Consider the following 25,846-nt stretch of genomic DNA (forward strand, 5'->3'; position numbering starts at 1 on the left):
CCACCGTTTTGATTTAAATGGGAGATTCGGAAGACAGGTGTTGGCATGGACTATGTGATTACCTGTGTCCAGCAGGATACGGACGCTGAGTGTGCGGTGTGTGTACCTGTCAGGTGTGGGCTCCGTGTGTGCGGCTGTGATGTGCCCCCAGGTGCGTCTGGGTCCGGTTCAGAGCCCAGGCTGCCGCGCGGCTCCAGGCGTGGGAGCGTCCGCGGCGGGTGTGTGCTCGCGCCCGCCTCCAGGGGGCGCCGGCGGGGGCGGCCTCCCGGGGCGGCTGCTCCCGTCTCGCAGCCGATTTCCGCCCGGGGCCCGGCCTGCTGTCCCCGACCGCGCCGCGCTCCGCGGCAGGTGAGGCGCGGCGCGCGGGCCGGGCCGCAGCCCCTGTCCCCGCTCTCTCCGCGCGGGGGCTCTGGGGACGCCGGGAACTCGGGGCGTCCGTCCCTGCGCGGCGGCCGCCGGAGCCGGGAGGGGGGAGAAGAGGCCGGGGACCGAACTTGGCCGTGGAGGCGCCGCGGGCGGCCTGCGGGACCGGCCGGAAGGGAGGGGGACACCCGGCCGCGAAACGCGTCCCCAGAGTCGCTGCACGCGGCGGGACGCGGGCGCCACCGCCAGCGAGGGCGTGGGCGAGGAAAGCTGGTTCCTGTCCGCAGGTGTGGACGCTGCCGGTTCCTACCCAGGAGAGCGGGACGGTGATTCGGAAGGTGGTTTTGAAAGGCTCGCTCGGGTGAACGAGGGCAGTAGCGCTTCTCTGAAATGGTGTTAATTTCGGAGATTCCTGTCTGGGAGGAAACCCAAAGCGGCCCCAGAAATCCACAAACTTCTGGCATTTCCTTGGAGCCGTTAGTGACCCCTCTGAGGCGTGGGGACAAGTTTCTCTTGCTGCCTTGATTACCAAGTGCGGCTGTTGCCTTCCACCCTGTCGCCCAAGGATGACTCGGTGATGGTACTCGAAACCCTGTCAGTGCAGTTTTTTAAACATCCCTTCTTGACTTGCTTTAATAAAGTTAGTAAAGCTTGCTTTATTAACGTAGAACTGGTTAAAAAAAAAATGCATGAGACTTGTAGCCACTTTTTAGAAAGCAGATCGTTCATTTTGCCAGATGTGCTAGGGAGAAATCATGGTTAAACACGGAAGGTCAGGGATGTCTGGGTGGCTCAGTGGGTTAAGCATCAGACTCATGACTTCCGTGGAGGTCATGATCTCAGGGTTGTGAGATCGAGCCCCAAACGTGGAGCCTGCCTCAGATTCTCCCTCTTCCTCTCCCTCTGCCCCTCCCCGCTCTCTAATAAAAAAGCAAAACAGAAAAATAAAGGACACGTCTAAATCTGTTGGATTGACCTATATAAAGTGTAGGTCTCACACTGTCCTTATGTACTTTTTCCTATAACGGAGGACTATTCTCCCTGGGCTCATTCAATGTATTGAAATGCTAATATGGAGAGCTCCTGCGGTTTGCCCTCATTTTCCCAAAATGCCTTGTTTTCCTGGAACGACTCCCAGGAGAAGCCAGAAGTTCTGAATAAGCAGAGAGTCCTGGTAGAGAGCATTTGTATTTCAAAAGCTGAGTTGGTAAAGGTAAATTAATTTCTAATTGGTGGATTTTTGTCAGATATTTTGGACTAGTTGACCTTGCCAACGAGGGTCTTAACCGTCAGCGTCAGACTCGAGAGGGTGGTTATTCATGCTGGCCGTAGATACTGGGCAGCAGGAAGTAGAGGAGAACAGGGACAGAAGCTGTTACTGTTTTTAAAATTATCTGTTCTTCCTTTCTTTCTTTTTTTTTAATCTAGTGAGATCTCGTGAAAGTCCCAGCCTGTGTCAGCTCTTCCAAGTGGAGTGACTGGAAGGCTTTGTACCGAGTTAGCCAGGCACTTTACCAGGGGGTAGGGGCCCCTGAGGACTGGTACGGAGGTGAATGCCACAGTGTTTGTTTGCGGAGGGACAGGTCCCAAGGAGAGGCGATAAGGGACACATTCAAGCGATCTTAGCATTCTTCTCTAGAACATTCTCTATTCAGAGGCAAACCGTAGCAATTAGAGATTTTATTAAAGAGAGCACCAGGTAAACATGACCAGCCTCTCGTTTAACAGAGATTCATTCTTTAACCGAAGGTCTCTCTCTTGTCAGTGAAACTGCTCAGGGAAGGACAGCTTTGTTTAGCTTGGACCTGCCCTTGGACCTGAGAACTGTATGGGCAGAGCTTCCTGTGGGTAAGGTGTTACCCTCCTGCAGTGGAATTACAGGAAAGACCCAGTTCCTTGGAGTCTCAGGGTTTGTATGGGCTCATGGGGTAATAGACACAGTAAAGAGCTAACACGTTAAGGACGAAAGAAATTTCAAAGAAACGATGGTCTCTTGGGCCGCAGAGAGGTGAATGGTCACTGGAGGACCTGGCTACCGTCCCATTTGTTCTGGACTTTGAGCAGAGAGTAGAATTTTAATGGGCTGAGAGGTGGAATGGGGCATTCCTGGTTGGCAGACACGTGAACCGAGATAAGGAGCTTAAAATGTAACCATGTTCAGAGATAGCAGAGCAAGGGGTGTGCTGAGTCCGGACTCTGTGTAAGAGGGGGTGAGGGGGGAGCCCTGCCTCAGGAGAAAGGCTGTCTGGCTGTAAACACTACTTTTTTTTTTTTTTAATGAAGGGGAGGGGCAGAGGAAGAGGGAGAGAGAGAATCTTAAATCGGCTCCATGCCCACCGTGGAGCTGGACACAGGGCTCGATCTCACAACCCTGAGATCATGACCTGAGCCAAAATCAAGAGTCAGACACTTAACCGATTGAGCCACCCAGGCATCCTTATAAACTCTACTTTTGGATCAAGGTTTGGGTTTTCTTTTTCTTCTTTATTAAATACAAAAGCAGAGAGACTAGTACAATGAACTTCCCCGTTGTATTTGTTAAAACAATTTCTTTGGCCATATCTGCTTCATCTTTTTTGTTGTTGAAGCAGTGTGAATTCCAGACATGTCTTGTTGCCCTTAGAGAGCATAGTACGTGCTTCCAACAAAAGGTCTTTTTCTCATATAGCCTTAATACCATCATCATCTCCTGACTGTATTGGCAATAATTCCATAATATTTTCTAAGACCCAGTCCACAAAGTTCCTTGATCGCCTCAAAAATGCACTTACTTTTACTGTCAGAATCCATACAAGGTCCACACGCGGTGTTTTGTAGAGTAGCTATTGCCTCTTTTAATCTAGGACATGGGTTCGGCAGACTTTGTGACAAGCACTAGACACTAACTCCCGCAGGCATCGGAGGCTGTGTGGTCTCAGTTGCAACTACTCAACTGTGCTTTCCTGCAAAAAGTAGCTAGAGATGATATGGACGTGAATGAGGGTGGCCGTGTCCCAATAAAATTTTGTTTTCAAGGCTTTTGGGTTTGAACTCCATTGGCAGCTGGACTTAACCAGGGCCAGAGTTTGCTGACCCTGGTCTGTCGAGGTCCCAGTGAGTTTCTTTAGTGCTGGTGATTTACTGGTGGCCCTTGGCTGCCTATAGATGCCTCACATTCCGGATTTATTTGGCTTTTTGTATAGTATGGTTTAGCTTGTTCCTCTATCCCCTGTAGTTCCTATAAGCTGGAAGTTAGATCTAAATGTTTAGGTTAATTAGGTTCAGTTTCTCCATTTTGGGCAGGTGTACTAAAGAAGTGATTTGAATTGTTTTTTAATATAGATTTGTGACTTTAAAAATCTCTGAAGCCCTCATCTAAGAGGCTCAATATTCCTAAAATAAGTTTTGCCTGATGGCAAAATACACTTTTTTTCTTTCCCATCTTATTTTCCTTACTTGAAAGAGAAGCTATGGTTGCTATTTCTCAAGGATGTAGAGAACTTTGAACCCCTCTCCTAGGTCAGTGGTAACTCTCCTCTGTTCATGCTACCCTGTGGCCTCTTGGCTGGGACCACTTTTTCCTACTGAATGGAAATACCTTCCTTCCTGGGCCCAGGCTCAGGGTTTCAGATACCATCCAGCAGGGGCTGAGTGATTTCTGTTTTGAAGCCCCTTGTCTCTGAAACACTCAGCTTTCTTCACTTGTCCTCCTCTTTATCCCCTGCAGCAGGACTGAGAGCTGGATACCTCGTCCATGGCCTATGGGTCACGCTGTGAGGACGAAGTTCTTATCCTGCTGTCGCGTTAGAAGGATTCTGAAGTCAAAAGCTTTGTAAACTCTCACACTTACTGTGGTGCTGGATTCCAGGGTGACATAGTTTTGAAGAGACAAGTTTACAGGTAAGAATTGTTTTTTCCTCTGTTCTAGAGTATGTCTTACTCCTAAATCCCAGAGCACCAGAGTAAGTATCTTGACGAAGAGTGTCACTTGGAAGTTCTTATCTTTCTGCTGCTTAAGTTTAGTAGGTGAAACTGTCTGTCTGTTCATCCCGGTATGCATTTTTCCGGATAACATGATATTGGTCTTTTTCATATTGATTTGTAGGAATTCTTTCTAAGATTTTGTTTATTTATTTGTCAGAGAGAGACACAGCGAAAGAGGGAACACAAGCAGGGGGAATGGGAGAGGGAGAAGCAGGCTTCCCGCTGATGTGGGGCTTGATCCTAGGACCTTGGGATCATGACTTGAGCTAAAAGCAGACGCTTAATGATTGAGCCACCCAGGCGTCCCTGGAAGAATTTTTTATCCATTGGAGATGCTAATCCTTTGTCATAGGTGTTAGATCTGTTTCCTGCATTTTTTAAACTTTGTTTACAATATTTATGCTCTGCAGAAAAATTAATTTTATGTATGGAAAAAAGTAACCAGTTTTCCCTTTACAGTTCCCTCAATTTATGTTTTGCTTAGAAAGACTTGTCTGGGGGTGCCGGGGTGGCTCAGTTGGTTAAGCGACTGCTTGTGGCTCAGGTCATGATCCCGGAGTCCCGGGATTGAGTCCGCATCGGGCTCCCAACTCCACAGGGAGTCTGCTTCTCCCTCGGACCTTCTCCCCCCTCATGCTCTCTCTTACTGTCTCTCTCTCAAATAAACAAATAAAATCTTTAAAAACAAAACAAAATGAAACTTGTTCATTTCATTTCAAGACTGTTTGCTTTTTTTTTTTAAAGTCTTAGCAACACAGGTAAATGAACATGTCATGAGAAGTAGGAACACATGATTCTATAAAAGAAGAATATTGAGGGGCACCTGGGTGGCTCAGTTGGTTACGCATCTAGCTCAGGTCATGGTCTCAGGGTTGTGAGATCGAGCCCCACATTGGGGCTTATTGACTCTGTGTGGAGTCTGCTTGAGCTTTTCTCTCCTCCTCCTTCTGCCTCTCCCCACACTTGTGTGCTCTCTCTCTCAATTCAAAATAAATAACTCTTTAAAAAATATATTGAAGGGACTCTTTCTACTAGATAATATAATATTAAATCGATTAAATGTTGGTAGTGTTTGGCCGATAAGTGTTGAAGTTGGGATTTGGGTATTTGGGGAATCATTATATCATCGCTTCTGTATAGATTTGACTTTTCATAATAAAAAGTTTTTCTTTAAAAAAAAAAAAAAGGAATAGTAGGGGGAGAAACCACTTTGTTCCATTTGTTGATATTGAGCAACTATTAAGCTTCTCTGTGTTGGACACTGGCGGTGAGGGGGTTAATAAATCCACAGGATCTTGTAACTTAGATTTCTCGTGCAGGAGACGGGTATTAACGCTCTGGTTAGGGGCAGCAACTCCCGTGTCAGACCACCTGGCTTCCAGTCCTGGCCTTGCCGGTCACTAGCTTCTCATTTTAAAAATAATGGGATGATCATTATGTCTGCCTGGTAGGGTTTCGGGGAGGAGTGAATGAGAAAACCCCTGGAAAATCCTTCTTGTGGTACTTAGTGTTCAGTCAGTGCTCAATAAGCTCTGAAGGAGAGAGTGTCCGAGTGAAGCAGGCAGCGAGCCGGAGAGGCGTGGATGCCGAGCGCGAGTGTGCGGTGGGGGGTCAGGACCTGTCTTGGGCTGGATAGGTAGGTTTGGGAGAACTTTTTGGAGGAAAACACCTTTGAGCAGAGATGTGAGATATGGAGGATGTTGTCTTTTAATTCCAGTGGGAGTGTGCTTGCTTGGTGTAGTGGGTGGGGGGGGCACAGGTGCAGGCCTAGCCCCGAGGAGCGGCGTTGCCTCGTGCGGCGGAGCGAGGTGGCACCAGCTTCGTGGCTTGCAATGCGGACGCGGGTGCTCACTCGTCTTCCGGTTCTCTGGGGCAGGAGTCAACATGGGTCCCTGTGGGCTGAAGTCAGGGCATCCGTGAGGCTGTGTCCCCTCCTGGAGGCTCTGGGGGAGACTCTGTTTCCTCCCCTTTTCCCACTTCCAGAGACTGCCCGCATTTCTTGGTTCACGGCCCCCCCTTCCACCTTGAGAGGTGGCTTGTCGTCCCTTCACCCTTCCACGTGGTCCCAGCTCTGTCTCTGCCCCCAGCCAGGAAGGGCTGCTCCACTTTTGAGGACTGGCATGGTGAGAATGGGCCCATTTGGATAATCCGGGATAATTTCTGCATTTAAGGCCTTTACCGTTAATCCCATCTCTAACGGCGTGCGAGGGACTGTGTTCACAGGTTCAGGTTCGGGGGGTCCCTGGGAGGCCCGGGTTCAGTCAGCTCGCCTCGTGCTACTGCAGGAGCGGGGCAGCGTCTCAGACATCGGGACCAGCAGATGGTCATTACCGGGCGCTACCAATCCTCGGGGCGAGGCGCCTGTGCTCTCCCCTGCTGACCCGGTGACTCCAGACACTCGGGGCCTCTCCTTTGGCACTGGGGAGAGAGGCTTCTGGGTGACCGGAGACAGATGAGCTCCGCCGAACGGCCATCAGGACCTCCCTCCTGTGCCCTGTCTTCCCCACGGGTCGCTCCTGCCTCTGCGCCTGGATGGTGCTTTTCCTGCTCACGGCTCTTCAGCCACTTACTTTTCTCTGCTGTGTTTGCCCGTGTAATTGTCTTCGCACACTAGCCTAAAACCCTGCCGGACTACTTTAAACAAAAGTCCTGCTAAACCATCTAGCATTTTCTCGTATATGAACTCGGTTGAGAGGAGAACCACACCTTCCGCATTTTGATTCCCCGGTGTACCGTCCTCGTAAAAAGCCACCAGTCAGAAAAATATTTCCAGTTGGTTGAGAGTGTTATTGGAACTCTGGTGTTTTGAGTTATGTCAGGATAAAGGAGAAGAAGAGTGAATCAGAACTTCTCCTATGCATGCTGTCGTCTTCTGCGTGCGTTCGTTCCCTGCGTCTGTCTTCAGTGAGGGTTCATCACCTCTTCCTGCTGTTGTCGCCTGTACCTAGAAGGATGCAGCCGGTGAGTTAATGAAAATTATTAATATTTCTACATCTCGGGGTAGTTTTACTAATTTATGAGCATTAAGTGAGATTTGAAAAGCGTTCTTTGAGCCATTATTTGTACCATTACGAAGCCCTTATTTGTAGGAAGCAGCACAACTGCCTAGACTCCTTCTCTCTCGACTTGGCTTTCTGTAAAGTTAAATACAGATTGTAAAAGCCTACCAGGGGAAATCACAGTTGATTTGAACAGCACACGTTTGAGCTTCGTAAGTCCACTCGTGCAGCTTTTTTTTTTTAAATAAATACAGTATTGTAAATGTATTTTTTCTTCCTCATGAGTTTTTAAATAACTCTTTTCTCTAGCTTACTTATTATAAGAATACAGTATGTAATACATATAGCATGCAAAATATGCATTAGTTGACACACATGTTACCACTAAGGCACTAAGCTCTTGGTAGTTAAGTTTTGGGGGAGTCAGAAGTTATACTCAGATTTTTCAAATGCAGGGACGGTGCCCAACTCCAGCGTTGTTCAAGGGTGACTGTGGTGTATATTATAAATGAATAAAGAACAGTTAGATGGCATTTGGGGGAGTTTTGTGAAGACTAAGTCACTGTTGTTTTTTTTCTCTCAGCATTTCATTATGAACATTTCCAGCCATACTCAAAAGGAGAGGCCAGTAAACCTTAACCCTTCATGAGCCAACACAATGTCAGAAATCCATGCACCATCCTGGTTTTGCCACTCTTGTTCCATTGGCCCTTCTCCCTTTGTTTTTTCTTAAGTTTTTGTTTTTTGCTTACTTCTGGGGGATTTTGAAGCAAATACTAGAAATCATGTCATTTTATCACTAAATATGTTAGTATGAATTTTTTTAAAGTTTAGTTTTTTGCATAACTATAATCCTCCCTAACAATGAATGAAAAATCCTTAATATATATTCTATATATATATATATTTAATTATATATATATTCAATATTTCTTAATATATATTCAAATATTTCTGTTCGCCTAAAAAGGTCTGTGCAGTTGGTTTATTCAAACCAGAGTCAAAACAAAGTCCATTCATTGTATCTGGTTTTCACATCTCCTAAGTCTCTTTTAATAACAAATATTGGTGTATGTCAGACATTAGCTTAATTCAGAGTTCTCTTATTCTTACTTTTACCTCTTATTTTTAATTCTGTTTTAGAGTAGGTACATACTCTCATGCTTTCATTATTACTAGAATTTATATAAAGTAAAATTGGCCTTTTTTATTGTATAATTCTGTAGGTTTTAAAATGGATTGATGTAACCTTCATCACAGTTCTTTCACAGAACAGTTCCACCACCAAAAAAAGCCAGAAAACAAAACCAAAAAATACCAAGCCCTCCCTCATTCTGTCCCACTGTAAGTCAAACCCTTCCCCTTCCCCTGACTGTTGACAACCCTCGATCTGGTCTCCATCTTTTTTTTTTTTCTTTTTTAAATATTTATTTGTTTATTTATTTGGGAGAGAGGGCAAGAGGGGGAGCCCACGATGTTGGGAGGGTTGCTGGAGTCAGAGGGAGAGAGAGAATCCCAAGCAGATTCCACACTGAGTATGGATTCCAGTGCGAGGCTTGATCCCAGGACCCTGAGAACATGACCTGAGCTGCAGCCAGTCGTCGGATGCCTAATGGACTGAGCCATCGAGGTGCCCAGATCTGTCTCCATCTTGAAAAGTTTTTCGTTTTCACATGTCACATCATGAATGTCACCTAAGTTGAGATTAAACAGTGTGCAACCCTTGAGACTGGCTTCCTTCACCCAGACAACAGCTGTGAGATTCTTCCGTGCATATATTCCTTTTCATTGCTGAGGAGCGTGTTGCGTCTTAGGGGCATTTCCCAGGTTACGGATCCACGCACTGTTAAAGAACATCAGATTCTTTATAGTTTGAGGGTAATAGGAATGGAGCTGCTGCAAATATTGCTATATAGGCCTTTATGTGATGGAAATTTTTCATCTTTTTAGAGCAGATCCCCAGGAGCAAAATGGCTGGGTCATATGGTACATGTAGGCTTAACTTTTTGAGAAACTTGGGAACTTTTCCAGAGTGGCCGTACCCCACCATCTTGCATCTCAGCCACCAACGTATGAGAGTTCCAGTTGCTCCATATTTTCGTTAGCACTCGCTATTGTCTGGCGTTTTCATTTCAGCCCTCTAATGATGTGTTTTTTTTAATTATCTGATTTCAGTTTTTTGAGTACTATAAAAAGTTATTTTTAATAACTCTTGAATGAGCTATTGAATTAAATTTACTTTATATGCCTATTATAAAAATAATTATTTCTGGTTTTCTGGTGATATTCCATAATTAAATATGGTAGATGTTCTATATGGAAAATATTAAATTAAAACCATAATGTTATTTAGAGAGGAAACTTTAAGTCCCACCAGACTTAAACCCTATTTGGCAAAGGGTTGCAGAATGCTATCGGAATACATTTTGCAGTGGCCCATTCATTATATGTATCTTGGGCATGCCTCATTTCTGTTTTATCATTAGAAAGCCATAGTGCCATAACTGCTTTTGCCATCAGTTTTCTGTTAGAGTAGATTGATCAGGGAGGGGGCCACCTGGGTGGCTCAGCCAGTGAAGCATCATGGGACTCTTGATTTCCTCTGGGGTCCTGAGATAGAGCCCAGCCCTGCCCTCTATGCTGGGTGTGGAGCCTGCTTGAGATTCTTTCTCTCCCTCTACCTCTCCTCTCCCCCCACTTCTAAAAACAACAACGACGACAACAACTGTATTAAAAAAAGAAAAAGATCTGTGAGTAGTAAATTACACGAGAGAAACTGGATGTAAGCAGAGAGTAATTTCTCTGAATGCCTTTTAACTACAGTGAACATGGCACTGTTGTGGTTTAAGAATGGACACATCAGAATGTGTCTGATGCAGTAGCGAAAGCTTGCGTTTGAATAGCTTGTTCTTTATTAAAGCATTTTGAGCTCAAGGAAGAAAACCATTTGAAATTTGTTTGTGAAATAAAGATTGTGGCCCTCTCTTTGGATGATTCGGGGACCACAATCACTGGTCACTATTGCCTCAAAGTGTGGAATTGCCTCCAGGATCAATTCCCGAGATGTCGCTGCTAATGTTGTTGTCCGTCCCTTCTCAGATGAGATCACACTGTAGAAGTCTCAGGGTGCGCAGGGTCGTGGCTGAGGGAGCGGCCCTGTCGTGTCTGCCCCATTAGCTGCTATGGTTTGAGCTTCTAGTTGGTAGTTTTTAAAAAGAGTGGAAATTATTGTCATCTAGAACCTCTGTGTTCTACTTCTGAAGAGTTTCTGAAGGGTTAGGCCTATTGACAGACCTGCCTGTGTAACACAGCGGCGTCAGAAAGAAAAACTGAGCCTGACAAAGGAAGATGGAGGGCAAGTTGCTGATGGGCCTGACGTTGTTGTGGTACGAAGCCTAAGAGGCCAAGTGTTAGGAAAATTTGGTTCAGAAATGTAAAGAAATGGGATGGGTTTCCATGGCTACGTCATTTTTTGTTTAAAACCAGCAGTAATTGACCCTTACGTCAATTAGGATTGGAATAAATTAAAACTAGAGGAGGAATAGGAAGGTTGTTACCTCCATTGGACCTAAGTCTTTGTTTTGTTTTAAAAACTTATTATAGATGTTCTTTAAACTTGATTCCTGTTGATATTAATAAAGTCCTATAAGTGCGCATATATATTGGGGTGGGGGAAGGGGCAGTAGACATGTACTGGGGCCTTAGGTTGGGGTTTTAGAATACCAGCCTAAGACACCTGCTGCCCCCTGGTGGCGGCGTATTAAACAGTGCGGTTCCGGGGCGCCGCATTCTGAAGACTGGAGTCCTAGTTGTCCCAGAGGATTGTAGGGGCGATCAGGAGAGGTTTTCTCTTTCCGACTCTGTTCATAATTACTATCTGTGTGATCTCAGGCGAATCATCTAGTTTGATTACAGCCTAGACTTCACTTCTTCCCTTTAAAATGCAATTTTGAAAGTTTTTTCCAGCTTTCTCATCTTAAAATTCTGAGGGTAATACATATTATATCCCTAAAGATGTCAAGTTCCCCTTTTTCCCTTAGCACCTAAATCCTAACAAATCCCAGATAGTCACTTAAAGCAGACTCTAGAGTAACTCCTGAGGCTTGCTGTCGGTTCATCTCCGGACAGTAGCACAGTCCAGAATTAGCCAGTGCCATGATCCCGTGTTATGATGAAAGCTTACAAGTCATATCATTTAAAAAATTATTTTTTATTGTGGTACAAAAATAGCAAAACTTACCATTTTTATGTTTACAGTTCAGTAAAGTATATTCACAGTGTTGTACATCACACCTCCCAAACTTTCATCCTGCAAAACTGAAGCTGTGCCTGTCAGACAACAATTCCCCTCTCCCCACCCAGCTCCTAGCAGCCACGGTCTCCTTCCCACCTCTGTGAATTGGATGATTCTAGGGACCTCACGTAAATGGAGTCATACGGTATTTTTCCTTTGTGACTGGCTCATTTCATTTCGTGTAATGTCCCTAAGGCTTATCCATTTTGTAGCAAGTGACAGCATTTCTTTTTAAAGGCTGAGTACTGTATACAGAGACCACAGTGTATTTACCCATCCATCTAAGGATGGGCACTTGGGTGTCTCCCACTTCCTTCTGTTGTGGATAACGCTGCACTGAACAAGGATGTTAGTCTCAGTGTTGATGAACGCAGAGAAGGTTTGTACGATTATTTTCCATGCACACAGGATTAACGTTCATTATAAAGAACATCATTCAGCCATGCTAGAAAATATGGCTTTGTATGAGGATGTGTAAGTTAAAAAGGGACATTTATTGGACATACAAGCCCTATGCCAGGCACTTGTTATCTGTGGTAAATTCTGTTGTTTGGTCCTTAGAGGAATTCTGTGATTTGCCCTTCTATCGGAAGGGTACTAATACTTATGAAAACCACTGTGTGGCAGAATTTTTATATGTTATTTCATGTAATCCTCATATGTTAACCCTTGAGGTAGGCATTATTATCCCCATTTTTTAGGTGATGTACCTGAGGTTCACAGAGATGAAACACTTGAACATGTCACATAGCTGAAGGGTAGCAGGGTTTTACCTGACCATGAAGTGAACCACATCTATCGCAGAAGTATATGTGTTCCTCATGTACCGTGCTTTCTCCTGCTTCCAGAAATAACACTATACATCAGAGATCTGAAGGGTGTCGGGACAATATCAAAAAATTACACTGCTATAATAACTTACAAATAGAAAAACTTCGGTAGTGCCTGCCCATTAAATAGCGGTCCTTGGGTCTTCCTTGCAGGGAAACAGCATTGATTTCAGATGAATTCGTCTGCAGTGTATCAAGGCTTCCCTCCTGGGTGATTTTACAAGCTAAGTCTCCCTAGGACTTCCAAAAGAGGGGTTCTCATGTGCCAGCCCCCCCATTTCTGAGGTTATCTTGCACTGTATTATTTTTCCCTTTTCCTTTCTCCCTTTCCTTTGGCTTGGCAGAGAGCTAGGACTATTTTCACGGCTCTCTGCCCACATCTCTCTTGAACTCTGTGCTGGTTGGGGTTGGAGTTTTGATTTGCTCCTTGCATATTGTTCTTACACAGGAAAAGGGCTATGAGGTGTTGTCAGAGGTGGAAGTTTTCTTGGAGCATCAGCAAGCTCTTGGAAAGACCTACTGGAACATTTTCTCACATGTGGGATTTTTAGATTACTAGAGATGTCGTGATCCAGCATCCAAGCAACAATTTAAGCTTCTCTAAGTGTTCCTGTGCCCTTAGAATGACTTAGGGTGAGAATTTAAAATCCTAGTGATAGGTGAGAGTCGAGAATGCTTCCGAGGATTCATTCAGGGTCTTCAGTAGTTCCTGAATACAGGGTGTTGGCCAGTAAGCAAAGAACGTGAGAGTGGCAGAAATTGTGGTCACTAGCAAATATCCAGTCTCTCCTTCCTGAGTTACCGATCTGCCGTTTTATTCAGAGTGATGGTGTGCCTCGCGTCATGGTAAAGGACAGGAAGCAGAAATCTGTGGGACTTCTGGGCAGTTTTGCGAAGGCAGGAACCTGAGTCCCCTGGAAATCGGTGCTTTTCCTCACCTGCCCTTCCTGCTTCCTCCCCCTTTGCATGAAGACATTATGGCCAACGGACGCCCACCGGCTTTTCTCGTAATAGGCTCTTGAGAATGGAAGCCACATGCTACCAGCGACACAGTGGAGCCTGGTGGCCTGGCGTGCGCACACGACCTCCAGTTCCTTCTCCGCTCTTGTGAGTGCGCCTGCCCGATGCGTCTTTGCAGCCCCTCCCGGAAAGAGGCGAATCCCCCTCCAGCCCGTGAACCTGGCGGGAGTGGGTTGAGAAGGCTGTCCTTCCAGTGGGCCTTGTTGAGGTGGGGTGTCAGAGCTGGAATGGCAGGAGAGGAGGGTTTACCTGCGGGGGAGATGCTTGTCCCTGAACTTGGAAATTAGTTACATGTGGAAAGATGGATCACATGATGAACTGTGCTAAAGATAATGGGAGTCAGGCTTACTGCTGTTGAAGGGAGTTGTCAGTACAGAAATTTCAAGAGCGAGGATGAACCCTGTGGTGTGAATCGGGTCGGGTGTGTGGGTGTGAACTCATGGTTTTCAGTACACATTCATGTCAATATGTGTGTGTTTATATGTCTGTGTATATAAATGTGTCTGTTTCTATCGATGGGTACACAACGTGTCTGTTGCACTGAGGGAACCTGCTTGGGCAGCTGATACTACACCAGCAGGAAGCACACCTCCCACCCAGATCTTGGCTTCTAAAGACCATTTTCCAGCACAGGCGGGAGCAGAGCTCCTTGGAGAAATGGCCGGTAACTCCTGAGAGCCGTGAAGGACGTGTAGGAGTTAGCCGGGCAGCACGCTGAGGAAGGAAGCAGCCGCTGAGGGGCAGGGGTGACCTTAGAGTGAACAAGGGGACAGATGACACCTGCCGCGGAGCAGTGGGACGTGTTTGGCCTGCGTGTGCTGAAGAGAAAAACGGGGCTGGGTGGTGATTGGCCCGTGTGAGCCACACGCAGGGACTTAGACTTGACTCTCTTGACCTTGTTGTCTGTACCCACCTACCAGAGCTCCCCCATCTCAGCGACTGCGGACAACATGCATCATTCCCCGGTTTCTGCTGGTGGGGGTCTGGGAGCCACTGGGCCGCAGGGCTGCGGCTCAGGGTCTCCAGGAAGCGGCAGTAAGGGCCTTGCCAGGGCTGTGCGCGTCTCCAGGCCGACGGGGAGGCTCTCCCTCACGAGCTAGCGGCAGGCCTGGGTCCTTTCCAGCCGTTGGCAGAGACCTCTGTTGCTCTCTGCATGGCTGTCTCCTTGGAGAGTCCACAGCATGGCCGCTGGCCTCCCTGCCGGCAAGGGGCTGGGGGAGAGAATGCACCAGAGAGCCCCCCAGGCGGAAGCCACAGTTCCCATAACTCAGCGTGGAAGGAATAGCCCATGGCTCCCGTGGCTTCCTCTGCGTTGTGTTTACTGGAAGCAAGTCACCCACCTGAGCCTTTGCCCAGGGGGCAGGAGTCACACAAGGACATGATCCCGGGGGCACAGGATGGATGGGCCCGTCTGAGAGGGTGCCCCCCGGAGCCCAGGCCGGGAACGGGAGGGCACAGTTCTGCACACAGCTGCGGGGAGGGTGGGTGCGGGCCAGCCTGGGGGGTGAGGTCATTTAGGAGGGGGCCGTCCAAGGTAACTCCGTGGGAAGGAAGGGAGGGACCTTGTTACCAATACCCGGGAGCGGTGGGGGTGGGAGGAGGGAGGGCCGGGCCCCCGGGGGTGTGGGTGCCTCGCAGATCCGGGCGCTGCCGCCGCAGAGGCACTGCTTTCCCAGGACTTACCGTGCACGTTGGCTCACGGACGACAGTGGCTCGAAACCAGCGTCTGCGGAGTTTTGCAGGAAAACAAGGGCTGCTGGGCTGTTACCTTGTTTGGAAAATACATGCTCAGGCTGTGCCAGTCCCTTCCCTTGGATGTCACGCAGGTACCCGGCCCTGACCGCTCGTAGTGACGCGGCCGTGGAAGGTTGCTGGGTTCGCGGGCGGCCGGACGGCACCGGGCCGCTCGGCTCCAGCCAGGCCCTCGAGGGGTCGGCGCTGGGCTCTCCAGTCAGCGCCTGCGGAGGACCCTCCTCCTTCCTGACGCCCCCCTTTGTTCGCCGGCTGACCTGACCTGAACACCGGTGACGTTACAGAATCGTGTTTTCACGGAGATGCGGGGTTTTTAATTTCAGGCCTGTCATCAGCCAGCCAGGCTAAACAAGGTCACCTGGGACTCTGGGGGGGTGGACATTCCGGCCCCCAGGCCTGGGGAGGGGAGGCCACAGGCCATCCCTTGTGGAACACTGTGGAGAGAACAAGCATTTCAGGTTTGCTTCACTCCAGTCTTTCCCTTGCATCATTACGGTCCAAGTTAAAAACAAGCATGAAGACTGCCCTTTAACCCTGGGTGATTTCTGGGAGTTTAGCTGTCTGGGGGAGTAGTTAAAACGTGCTGCTGGAAGGTGTGAACCGGGCCTCGGGCTTCCCTCCCGGAAGGAGGCGTGGCGGCCACCACCCCAGGGCTCACCCAGCTCAGAGCCTATAGAGCCCTGTACTGTGTTATGCTGGTGACACCAGGTGTTGGAAGTAAAAAATGTAATTTATTCCACGTTTTTAACATGGTTATACTTGTTGCCCAATATTTGTACTTAAGGCTGACCTTGAATCATAAGCGATTATAAACATGATGCTCCTAGAACGTTTATATCCGGTGATCTTGTTTAGGGAACACTCGTACAGAAAATGATGGGGCACTGGAAAGGCCTGATACATCCTAAGCACGGAAGGGACCACCTTCCAGTTTCCTAGGATCATTTTTACATTATCTTTATTTCTATGTATTTTATTTTCCTTTTTGTGTCAGTTGGACAATTGAAGTGCTTTTGAAGATACAGGTTATCACACATGTTAAACGTTTAATATTTGGAAAATTTGCTTTTCTGGTTAATTGAACTTTAAATATAGATGAAGGTTAAGCAAAAATCTTTTCTAGAAAATCTCATGAAGTGAATTAGTTTGCCTTCCCTCTTTTTAAAGTATACAGAGCATAATGAAGCCTCTTTCACTGCAAAATTAGTAATTCTAAAGTAGTGTCAGCATGAAACTAAAGGACCTTGCTCACAATAGGAAAGATATGGAAACAACCTAAGTGTCTGTCAACAGATGAATGAAGTGTGTGTATGTATAATGTTCCATTATATATGGAGTTATATGTATATAACATAATGGAATTTTACATGATATTCATGTTAGGTGTACTATATTCATATATATGTATATGTATATATGCACATGTATATATAATATATAATATTACGTGTATATATAAAATATATATTTTATTCAACCATAAAAAAGAAGGAAACCTGCCATTTACAGCAATATGGATGGATCTGGGGCACGTTATGCTAAGTACAGTTGGCCAGACACAGGAAAATAAACACTATATAATACCACTTATATGTGGAATCCAAAAAGGTTGAGCTCATAGAAGCAGAGAATAGAAGGGTGATTGCCAGAGCCCGGGGGGCAGGGAAAAGGGAGCTGCTGAGCGCAGGGCACAGAACCAGCTGAGAGGAATGTGCTCCGGGGGACGCGGCGTCTCTGGGAGGTGAGGGCCGCGGTGTAGCTTGATGGTGGAGATGTCGCGGCACGTACGTGTGTGCGATCATCACGGGCGCACCTGAAATATGCACAACTTTGATTTGTCAAGTATATACTTCAGTCAGGCTGGGGGGGGAAAACCCTGAAAGACCCTTCCCCAAAAGACAGGCTCACTGAGAAATAAGTGGTTTCCCAGAAGATGAATCACTAGAGAGCTTTTTAAAATGTTGTATTTTATTATAAATACGGGTTTCTGTTCCCAACATCAGACTTACTAATTAAACTCTCTGGAGAAGGAGCGCAGAAACAGATGTGCCGAGACTTCGCCTGTGTCTCGGGAGCTCCACAGAGTCCGCTCCATCTCCCCTCCTCGGGCAGGCCTCCCCGGGGCTCCTGGCACCCCACCTTCCTACCTGGGGGCCCGGGTGTCCCCATTTCTGGCTGGAATGTCGCCCCTGCCACCCTCCTGTTTGCTCTCCAGGATGACCTTTGCCCTCGCTCCAGGGTCAGCTTCCGTCCAGATCACACACGAGCAGAATTCATTTCTCCCCACACATATTCTTCTTTTTTTTTTAAGTTTATTTATTTATTTGACAGGCAGAGATCCCAAGTAGGCAGAGAGGCAGGCAGAGAGAGAGGAACAGAAGCAGACTCCCTGCTGAGCAGAGAGCCTGATGCGGGGCTCAATCCCAGGACCCTGAGATCATGACCCGAGCTGAAGGCAGAGGCTTAACCCATTGGCCACCCCGGTGCCCCAACACATTATATCCTAATAGTATATTGTACGGGTGTCTTTTTAAAGATTTTTTTAAATATACAGTTTTTATTGGAGTGAAATTCACATACCATAAAATTCACTCTTTTGAAGTGATGAATTCAGTGACATTCAGCATGTTCATCGTGACGGACGACCCCTCCTTCTAGTTCCAGAACATTTCCGTCATCCTGAAAGAAAACTCCACGTGTGCCCGGCAGTCGCTTCCCAGCCCTCGCTCCCCTCAGCCCCGGCAGCCACACGTCTGTGGATTCACCGTCCTGGTATCTCCCATCACGGGACCAAACGCCGTGTGACCTGAGGTCTCCTTCCTTCCCGTGATGCGCTCTGGGCTCACCCACGCTGTGCGGCAGACCTCGCTGTGCTCGGACTGGGTCCCAGCACTTGTGTCACCGAGTTCCGCGGGCTGGGGCTCGAGCAGCGAGGGTGTGGAGGCGGGAACCCCGGGGCAGGGGGTTTCTCCTGGGGGCTCCCTCCTGGCTGGTGCACGGCCGCCCTCCTAGTGCCCTCACGCGGCCGCTCCTCTGCTCCCTCGTCCCTGGCGTCTGTGGGTCCACTTTTCCTCTTCCTATCAGGACTTGGGTCAGACGGGGTGTATGGCTCACCCTGAAGACCTCGTGGTAACCTGGTGACCCCTTTAAAGACCCCATCTTCAAACACAGCCACTTTCCGAGGTGCTGGGGGTCCGGGGTTTTGACCTATGAAACTGGCAAGGGCGGCACAACTCAGCCCATAACAATCAGTGTCTGTGTTTTACAACTTTGTTTTCACGCCATCGTCCACTGTGGAGCTCTCCAAGCACTGCCCCACCTTCCTGCTAGACTTCGAGCTTGAGGGCTTGGCTCGCATCTGTCCTCACGGCTTCCGCAAGCTCCAGGGGGATGCCGAGCGCGGCGTCCAGACCCAGGATGGGCAGCCGAGTGACCACTTTGTGTCCTCCTCCTGCCCTAAGTACGCAACCTGTGTGTCTCCAGTGAACTAAGGGTCCTTGAATCTCGATGTCAGAGAAGGCAGTTCGAAACTAAGTATCTGCTTGGAAACTGTTCTGTTGCCATTTCTTTCTTTCCGATCAAAACAGAGAAAACAGTTGGCTAATTGGGAATTCCCAGGACCAGGCAGACGTCTGTGCTATGGGGAACATGTTAAAATGTGTCACCTGTCCTTTGGGAATTTAGTAAGAGAGAAGAGAACCAGAATGTAGGGGCAGAATACGGCCCGTGTGCTAAGATACAAACAGAAGGCTTGGGGACAGAGGCAGGATCTGAGCTGAGATTTCAGGGACGGGTTGGATTTGGGCAGGAAGGTGTGCATGTGGTGGTCCAGGTAGTAAAAAAGATCAGGATTGGGGGGGAAGCGGGGGAGGGTTCAGGGAGCAGCAGCAGGACAAGCTGGCGGGGTTTGGGCTGCAGTGACAGGGCAGGAGTGCAAACAGCTGCACAGGACACTGGGGTGTCCCGAGTGCTGCCTGGAGCCCCTGAGTCCAGCTCAGGAAGCTCAGTGTGGCTTAGGGTGAGATGGGGGTCGGGGCCCCTGGAAGGAGGAGTTCTGATGGGGCCCGTAGCTGTTTGGAGCGGGGTAAGGGCTTGAGCTCCAGAGTCAGCCCGACTCTGCTGCTTCCGGGGCGTGACTTCGGGCAGGTGAGCACTGCCTCGCCGCTTCCTCTGTCCCCACTCCCTCACGGGCAAATTGGAATGAAGGAGACACCCTGCAGGTTTCCATAGGAATTAAATCAGCTAAGCTATGTCAAGTGCTTGGAAGTACACCTGGTTCTGCGTGTGGTAGACGTGCGGGCTGTGATTAGTCACACCGGGTCTGGAGAGGCAGGTGAGCGTGCGAGGAAATACTGCTTTTCTTGCAAAACGAAAGTGTATGTATGAGATGGAAATCAGGATGTCAGCCTCCCCCAAACTTAACTGAGTAGACTGCTAGAGTATTTGTCAAGTGTATGCAACCAGAGGACCACGCGGGGCGGGCAGGGCTGGTCATTTAATGGAAAAATAAAATGTCACGGTGTTTCCATGTGCATCCGGTAATTTGAGCATTATGGCAGAGCCGGTGAGGTAGGCAAGATGGGCATTTCCTCTCTGAGGCTAAGTGAGGTCCCCCAAGGGCCCCGAATCAAGTCCTTTTGAATCTAAGTATGCCACACAGCTTGGGACAAGACCCCAGGCTATTGCCTCTGTTTCCAGTACCTTCTCGGAGGAGGGAGACTCTGGAGAGTGATCTTTTGAGCAGAAGTAGTATTTTTCATTTGTCTATTTCCTAGAAACTAACTCTGCTATGGTTTGTATGCCTGCCCCCCAAATTCATATGTGGAGATCCTAACCTCCTTTGGGAGGTGATTGGGTCGTGAGCGTGGAGCCCCCAGGATGAGATTGGCGCCGTTCCAAAGAGACCCCGGAGAACTCCCTCGGCCCTCTTGCCTGTGAGGCCACAATGAGAAGATGCCATCCTTGAGCCAGAATGTGGGCCTCCCCCCAGCACTGAATCTGCCAGTGCCTCGATCTTGGACTTCTTAGACTCTAGAACTTCAAGAAATAAGTGTGTGTTGTTTGTAAATTACCCTGTTATAACAGCCCAGACTGAGTCTCGTCTGTTGGATACCTCCATGCACAAGGCTCCATGCTGGTCATTTTACCGGTGTTATCTTGGGGGGGCCGGGGGTGTAGGGGTGAGGGGGATGCCCACCCTACCTCCGTGAAGTGCTACTGTGCGATTGGACAGAGAAGGAAACTGAGGCTCAGAGGTCCGATCATTTCCAGCGTCACTGCCCAGGCTTGTCGGATCCTCAAGCCGTTCCCACAGCCGGCGGTGCTGCCCATCTCGGGGGCCTGGGCAAATGTCAAAATCACCCCCCCAGTAAGCAGCACGGCTGAGTTCCAAGAAAGGAAGTGTTTACTGCAGATTTGTTTTTATTCTGAAGATAGCAAAAGGAGACCACTTGGAGAATGTTTGGCCTTTGAGAATAACATTTCAAAATAGGCGTTTTGTCTTAGGAGAGCCCTCACTGGCAAGACAGGCCCTAAAATGGATGAGAAGTGGGAGTAACGGAGCAAAAGGTGGGTCTTACCTCTCAGTAACAATCAGGAATGAGCAACTCTCTGGGACAGTGTGTGACTAATACAAAGTTTTGCTGATATGAGAAAATGAGAACCGAAAGGAAATATAAAACAGAGTTCAGGGAAGTTTAGATAGTTAATGGTGAGCTCAAAGAGGTTTAGGTCATTCATGGGGAGTTAATAAGAAATGTCACTTGAAATACTGAAACAGAGTTTAAAATGTTCCAGGAATATTAATGTTTAATGAGACAGGTGAGTGCAGCCGAGAGCTTACCAGTGGGTGCAGAGCCAGGGAGAAGGGAGGTGTTCCTTCGGACTGGGCAGATGAGAGTGTGTGACTGTGGCGGGGGGGGGGGGGGGGGCATGTGTTTCATCAAATGACCCCCATAGTCATAGCCCTGGAGGAGATGGGCTGAGGCGGGCTGGAGTCTGGGCTGTGAGACACATTCTGGATAGCAAAGAGTTTCCCCACATCTATGTCAGTCTTGTCAGCTCACATGTCCTAGTGCTTTAGGAAACAAATGCACTGTATTGTAGGACACCGTGTCCCAGGAAAACACACACACACACACACACACACACACACAGAACTTGGACAAGAGTCTAGGAAAACAAAGATTATGTGAAGAAATGAAAATGTCTATAGTAAAAAACCCCAGGCAAGTCAAAGGCATTGAACAAGGTCAAGTGATTATGGCAGAGATGTGGGTCCTTAACTGGGGCGGGAGGGGCATTGTCATTAGGTGAAACAGTGGAAAATGACATTTGTCACACAGGTGTTGTGTGTCTGAGGCCACACCCGGTGCTCCATCTGAAGGGCCTGGCTGAGGAAGGGGTTTTTCTTTTCTTTCTTTCTTTCTTTTTTTTTTTTAAAGTTTGTATTTATTTATTTGACAGAGAGATCACAAGTAGGCAGAGAGAGGGGGGGAAGCAGGCTCTCCGCTGGGCAGAGAACCCGATGGCGGGGCTGGATCCCAGGACCCTGAGATCATGACCTGAGCCGAAGGCAGAGGCTTAACCCACTGAGCCACCCAGGTGCCCCAGGAAGGGGCTTTTCACCCAGCCAGGAAATGAGTACTCCTGCTGGAGGCCCTGGAACTTGCCCCGGGGGCAATCCTGCCTTGTTTCTGGATGTAGACTTGAGTTAAGGTGCCCTGGGTAAAAGCTAAGAAAAAAGAATATAAAGAGACTTCCCAGCCATCTTTACTGAAATTGGAACAGAGAGGAATGGACAAATCAGTTCGGTAAAGATAAGGCCTAACATTTATGGAGTCTTAACCTGTTACAGAAAAGCAAGTACAGGGACACCTGGGTGGCTTGGTCCGGGTCAGCATCCAACTCTTGGTTTTGGCTCAGGTTGTGATCTCGGGGTCGTGGGATGCAGCCCCGCGTCAGGCTCTGTACTCAGTGCAGAGGCTGCCTACGACTCTCCCTACGCCTTCCTCTGCCCTTAACCTGCGTGCCTGCTCGCGCGTGCTCACTCGCGCGCTCTCTCTCTCAAATAAATAAATAAATCTTTAAAAAAGAAGAAGAAGAACAAAGGCAAGTACGGGGCACCTGGCTGGCTCAATCAGTAGAGCATGCGAATTTGATCTCAGGGCTGTGAGTTTGAGCCCCACGTGGGGTGTAGAGATTACATAAACATAAAAAAAAATCTTAAAGAAAAGAAAGCATAAACGACTTTGTACAAATATTGATGCTTGACAAGTCTTTTAAAAAAATAAACCGGCTTTATTGATTTGTAGGAGATGAAATTCACCTATTTAATGTTTGAAGTTCAATAATTTTTTTAAAGTTCATTGAATTTTTCAGATGAATATACTCATGAACTCACCACCATAACCAGACACAGAACAATTTCATCAATTCGTAAGGCTTCCTCATGCCCCTTTGCAGTCCATTTTCTCTAACCTACTCCCGGCCCGAGCAGCCACTCCTGTTTTCTGTCCCTATGATTTGTTTTTTCCAAAATGTCAGTAGACATTCATCCGATAGCGCGAGGTCTTTTGCGTCTGGTCTCTTTCACTCAGCCTGTGCAATTGACATCTATCCATATTATTATACTTATATTCCTCAATTTTTTTATGCATTCTCAAGCTCATGGACACTTGGGATGTTTCCAGCTATCGCCTGCTATGAACAGAACTGCCCTAGACATTCATGGACAGGTCTTCATGTACGTGTGTGAGATTAATTATTTTGGGGCATATTCCCAAGGGTGAGATTGCTGGGTTGTATGGTAAATATTTAGTTTTTAAAGACTGTTTTCCACAGTTGCCGCACTCTTTTCTGAAAGCAACATATAAAGGTTTCAGTTGCCTACATCCTTTTAATACTTTGTATTAGGAGTCTTTTCAATTTTACCTGCTCTGGGATGGTACCTCCGTGTAGTTTTTATTTGCCTTTCCCTAATGACAAATGACAGTAGACGTCGTTTCATAGGCTTGTGAGATTCATGTATCATTAGTAAAGTGTTTTTAATTAATCCATTTTTAATTGGATTGTTTTCTTCTTAAGTTTTAAGAGCTCTTTGCAGGAGTACCTGGGTGGCTCCGTTGGTTAAGCGTCTGACTTCCACTCAGGTCATGATCCTGGAGTCCTCATGTTGGGCTCCCTGCTCAGTGGGGAGCCTGCTTCTCCCTCTGCCCTCCTCCCTGTGCTCGTGCTGTCTACTCTGGATATGAGTAATTTATCAGATATATACAGGCATACGCTTGTACTGCCCGTCACTTTATTGCACTTTGCAGATACTGCATTTTTTTGCTAAAATCAGAGGTCTGTGGCACCCTGTGCCAAGCAAGTCTGTTGGCACCATTTTTCCAGTAGCACATGTTCCCTTTAGGTCTCTGTCTCACATTCTGGTAATTTTTGCAATATTTCCAGCTTTCCCATTAATATTAAACAGCTGAACCTTGAACAATGCAGGGGTTAGGTCTGCCAAACCCCCTGCACAGTCCGATGCAGCCCAAAATCTGCATTTGACTTTGACTCCTCCCAAATTTAACTACTGATAGCTTACTGTTGACCAGAAGGCTTACTGATAGCATTAACAGGTGATTAACACGTGTTTTGTGTGCGATAAGTATGACATGCTGTATTCTTGCAACAAAGTAAGCTATAGAGGAGAAAATGTCATTAAGAAAATCATAAGGAAGAGAAAAAGCATTTACAGGACTGTATTTATCCAAAAGAATTTACGTATAAATGGACCCGTGCAATTCAAACCTCTGTTGTTCAAGGGTGAACTGTATTTGTTATCTGTGATGAGTGATTAAAGCTCAGGTAGCTAGCGTTTTTTAGTAATGAAGTATTTTTAAATTAACATGTGTACGGTTTTTTTTATTCATAATGCTATTGCACACTTAATAGACTACAGTATAAGCCTAACTTTTACATGCACTGGGAAACCAAAAATTTCATCTGACTGGCTTTGTCGCAGTGTTTGCTTCATCGTGGTGCTCTGGAGTTGAACCCACCATATCTCCAAGGTCTACCGGTGCGCGTTCTGGAGATACTTTCCCCAGTCCAAGTTTGCTTTTCCATTTAATCTTCAGAACCTTTTGAGAGCAGAAGTTTTTGATTTTGATGAAGTCCGACTTATCCATGTTCTTTGTTTATTATCTGTATGTTTTGTGGCCTAGTTAAAGCTTTTCTTCTAGAATTTTAGTCCTTACAGTTGTATACACTTTGAGTTAATTTAAGTATATGGAATGAGTTAAAAGTTTTACTTCATTTTTGTGTGAGTGTGTGCATACAGGTGTCCTATTACCCAACTGTTTGTTTTAAGACTGTTCATTTTTGAATGACCTTAGTACATTTATCAAGCTCGCTATTCTGTTCCACTAATATTTATTAAGCAGTTATTTTTATTGAGAAGTAAATATTACATATTATGTAAAAATCACCATATCAAAGTGCATGATTCAGTGGTTTTTAGCATAGTCACAAGGTTGCGCAACCATCACTCCTGTTGATTCCACAACATTTCCATTACTCCAAAAAGAATATTCCATTGATTTTTTTCCAGCTTTGTTGAGATCTCATTGTTGTAGAAGTTTAAAATACAGTGCATTGATCTGATACATTTCTCTATTGCAATATGATTTCCACTATAGTGTCAGCTAATATCTCTCTCATGTCACACATTTATCATTTCTTTTTTTTTTTTAAGTTTTATTTAAGTAATCACTACACTGATCATGGGGTTTGAACTCAGAACCCTGAGATCGAGAGTTGCATGCTCTACCAACTGAGCCAGCCAGGCACCCCATCATTTTTCTTTTTCTTTTTCTTTTTTTTTGTGGTGACATTTAAGATCTATTTTCTTAACTGTCTAGTATATAATATAGTATTGTATACTGTATTCACAGTGCTCTGCATTAGAGTCCCAGAACGTGTTCCTCTTCTTCTTTTTTTTTTTTTTTTAAAGATTTTATTTATTTGACAGAGAGAGAGAAATCACAAGTAGGCAGAGAGGCAGGCAGAGAAAGGAGGAAGAAGGCTCCCCGTGGAGCAGAGAGCCCAACATGGGGCTCGATCCCAGGACCCTGGGATCATGCCTCGAGCTGAAGGCAGAGGCTTTAACCCACTGAGCCACCCAGGTGCCCCACGTGTTCCTCTTCTAACTAGGAGTATGTACCCTTTGAGCAACATCTCCCCATTTCCCCGAGCCCCAGCACCTGGCAATTCCCATGCTACTTACTCTGTCTCTGCAAGTCCGGCTTTCTTACTGTCTTACCTGTTATCCTAACAGGTGGGAGGTGATATCACATTGTAGTTTTGATTTACATTTCCCCAATGTTGAGCCCCTTTTCATGCACCTGTTGGCCATATGTATCTCTTTGGAAAAATATCTATTCAGTTCCTCTGCTCATGTTTTAATTAGATTGTTTTTGTTTTTTTCATTATTGAGTTGTAGAAGTTTTTTCAAATATATTTTGAATATTAACCCTCTATCAGATATATGGTTTACAAATATTTTGTTCCATTCAATAGGTTGCCTTTTCATTCTGTTGATTGTTTCTTTTGCTGTACAGAAGCTCTTTAGTTTAAAGTAG

At 46.8% G+C, this 25,846-nt stretch overlaps 1 protein-coding gene across 6 annotated transcripts in view; it reads left to right on the top strand.

The window, feature by feature from the left end:
- The first annotated feature begins 253 nt into the window (after positions 1–253).
- Positions 254–25,846, top strand: part of GGACT (gamma-glutamylamine cyclotransferase) — a 50,237-nt gene continuing 24,644 nt past the window's right edge. For 3 of the 6 annotated variants that reach the window (XM_032314400.1, XM_032314397.1, XM_032314401.1), the window contains exons 1-2: positions 254–348; positions 4,070–4,242. The gene's annotated coding sequence lies outside the window, so the exon portion shown is untranslated. Of the gene's footprint in view, positions 349–4,069; positions 4,243–7,231; positions 7,288–12,897; positions 14,403–25,846 lie in introns of those variants that run through there. The other 3 variants (XR_004279075.1, XR_004279076.1, XM_032314399.1) reach the window with 3 other exon arrangements.

The sequence above is a fragment of the Mustela erminea genome, chromosome 15 (assembly GCF_009829155.1).
Source record: "Mustela erminea isolate mMusErm1 chromosome 15, mMusErm1.Pri, whole genome shotgun sequence".
In the NCBI taxonomy this organism is placed as follows: Eukaryota; Metazoa; Chordata; class Mammalia; order Carnivora; family Mustelidae; genus Mustela; species Mustela erminea.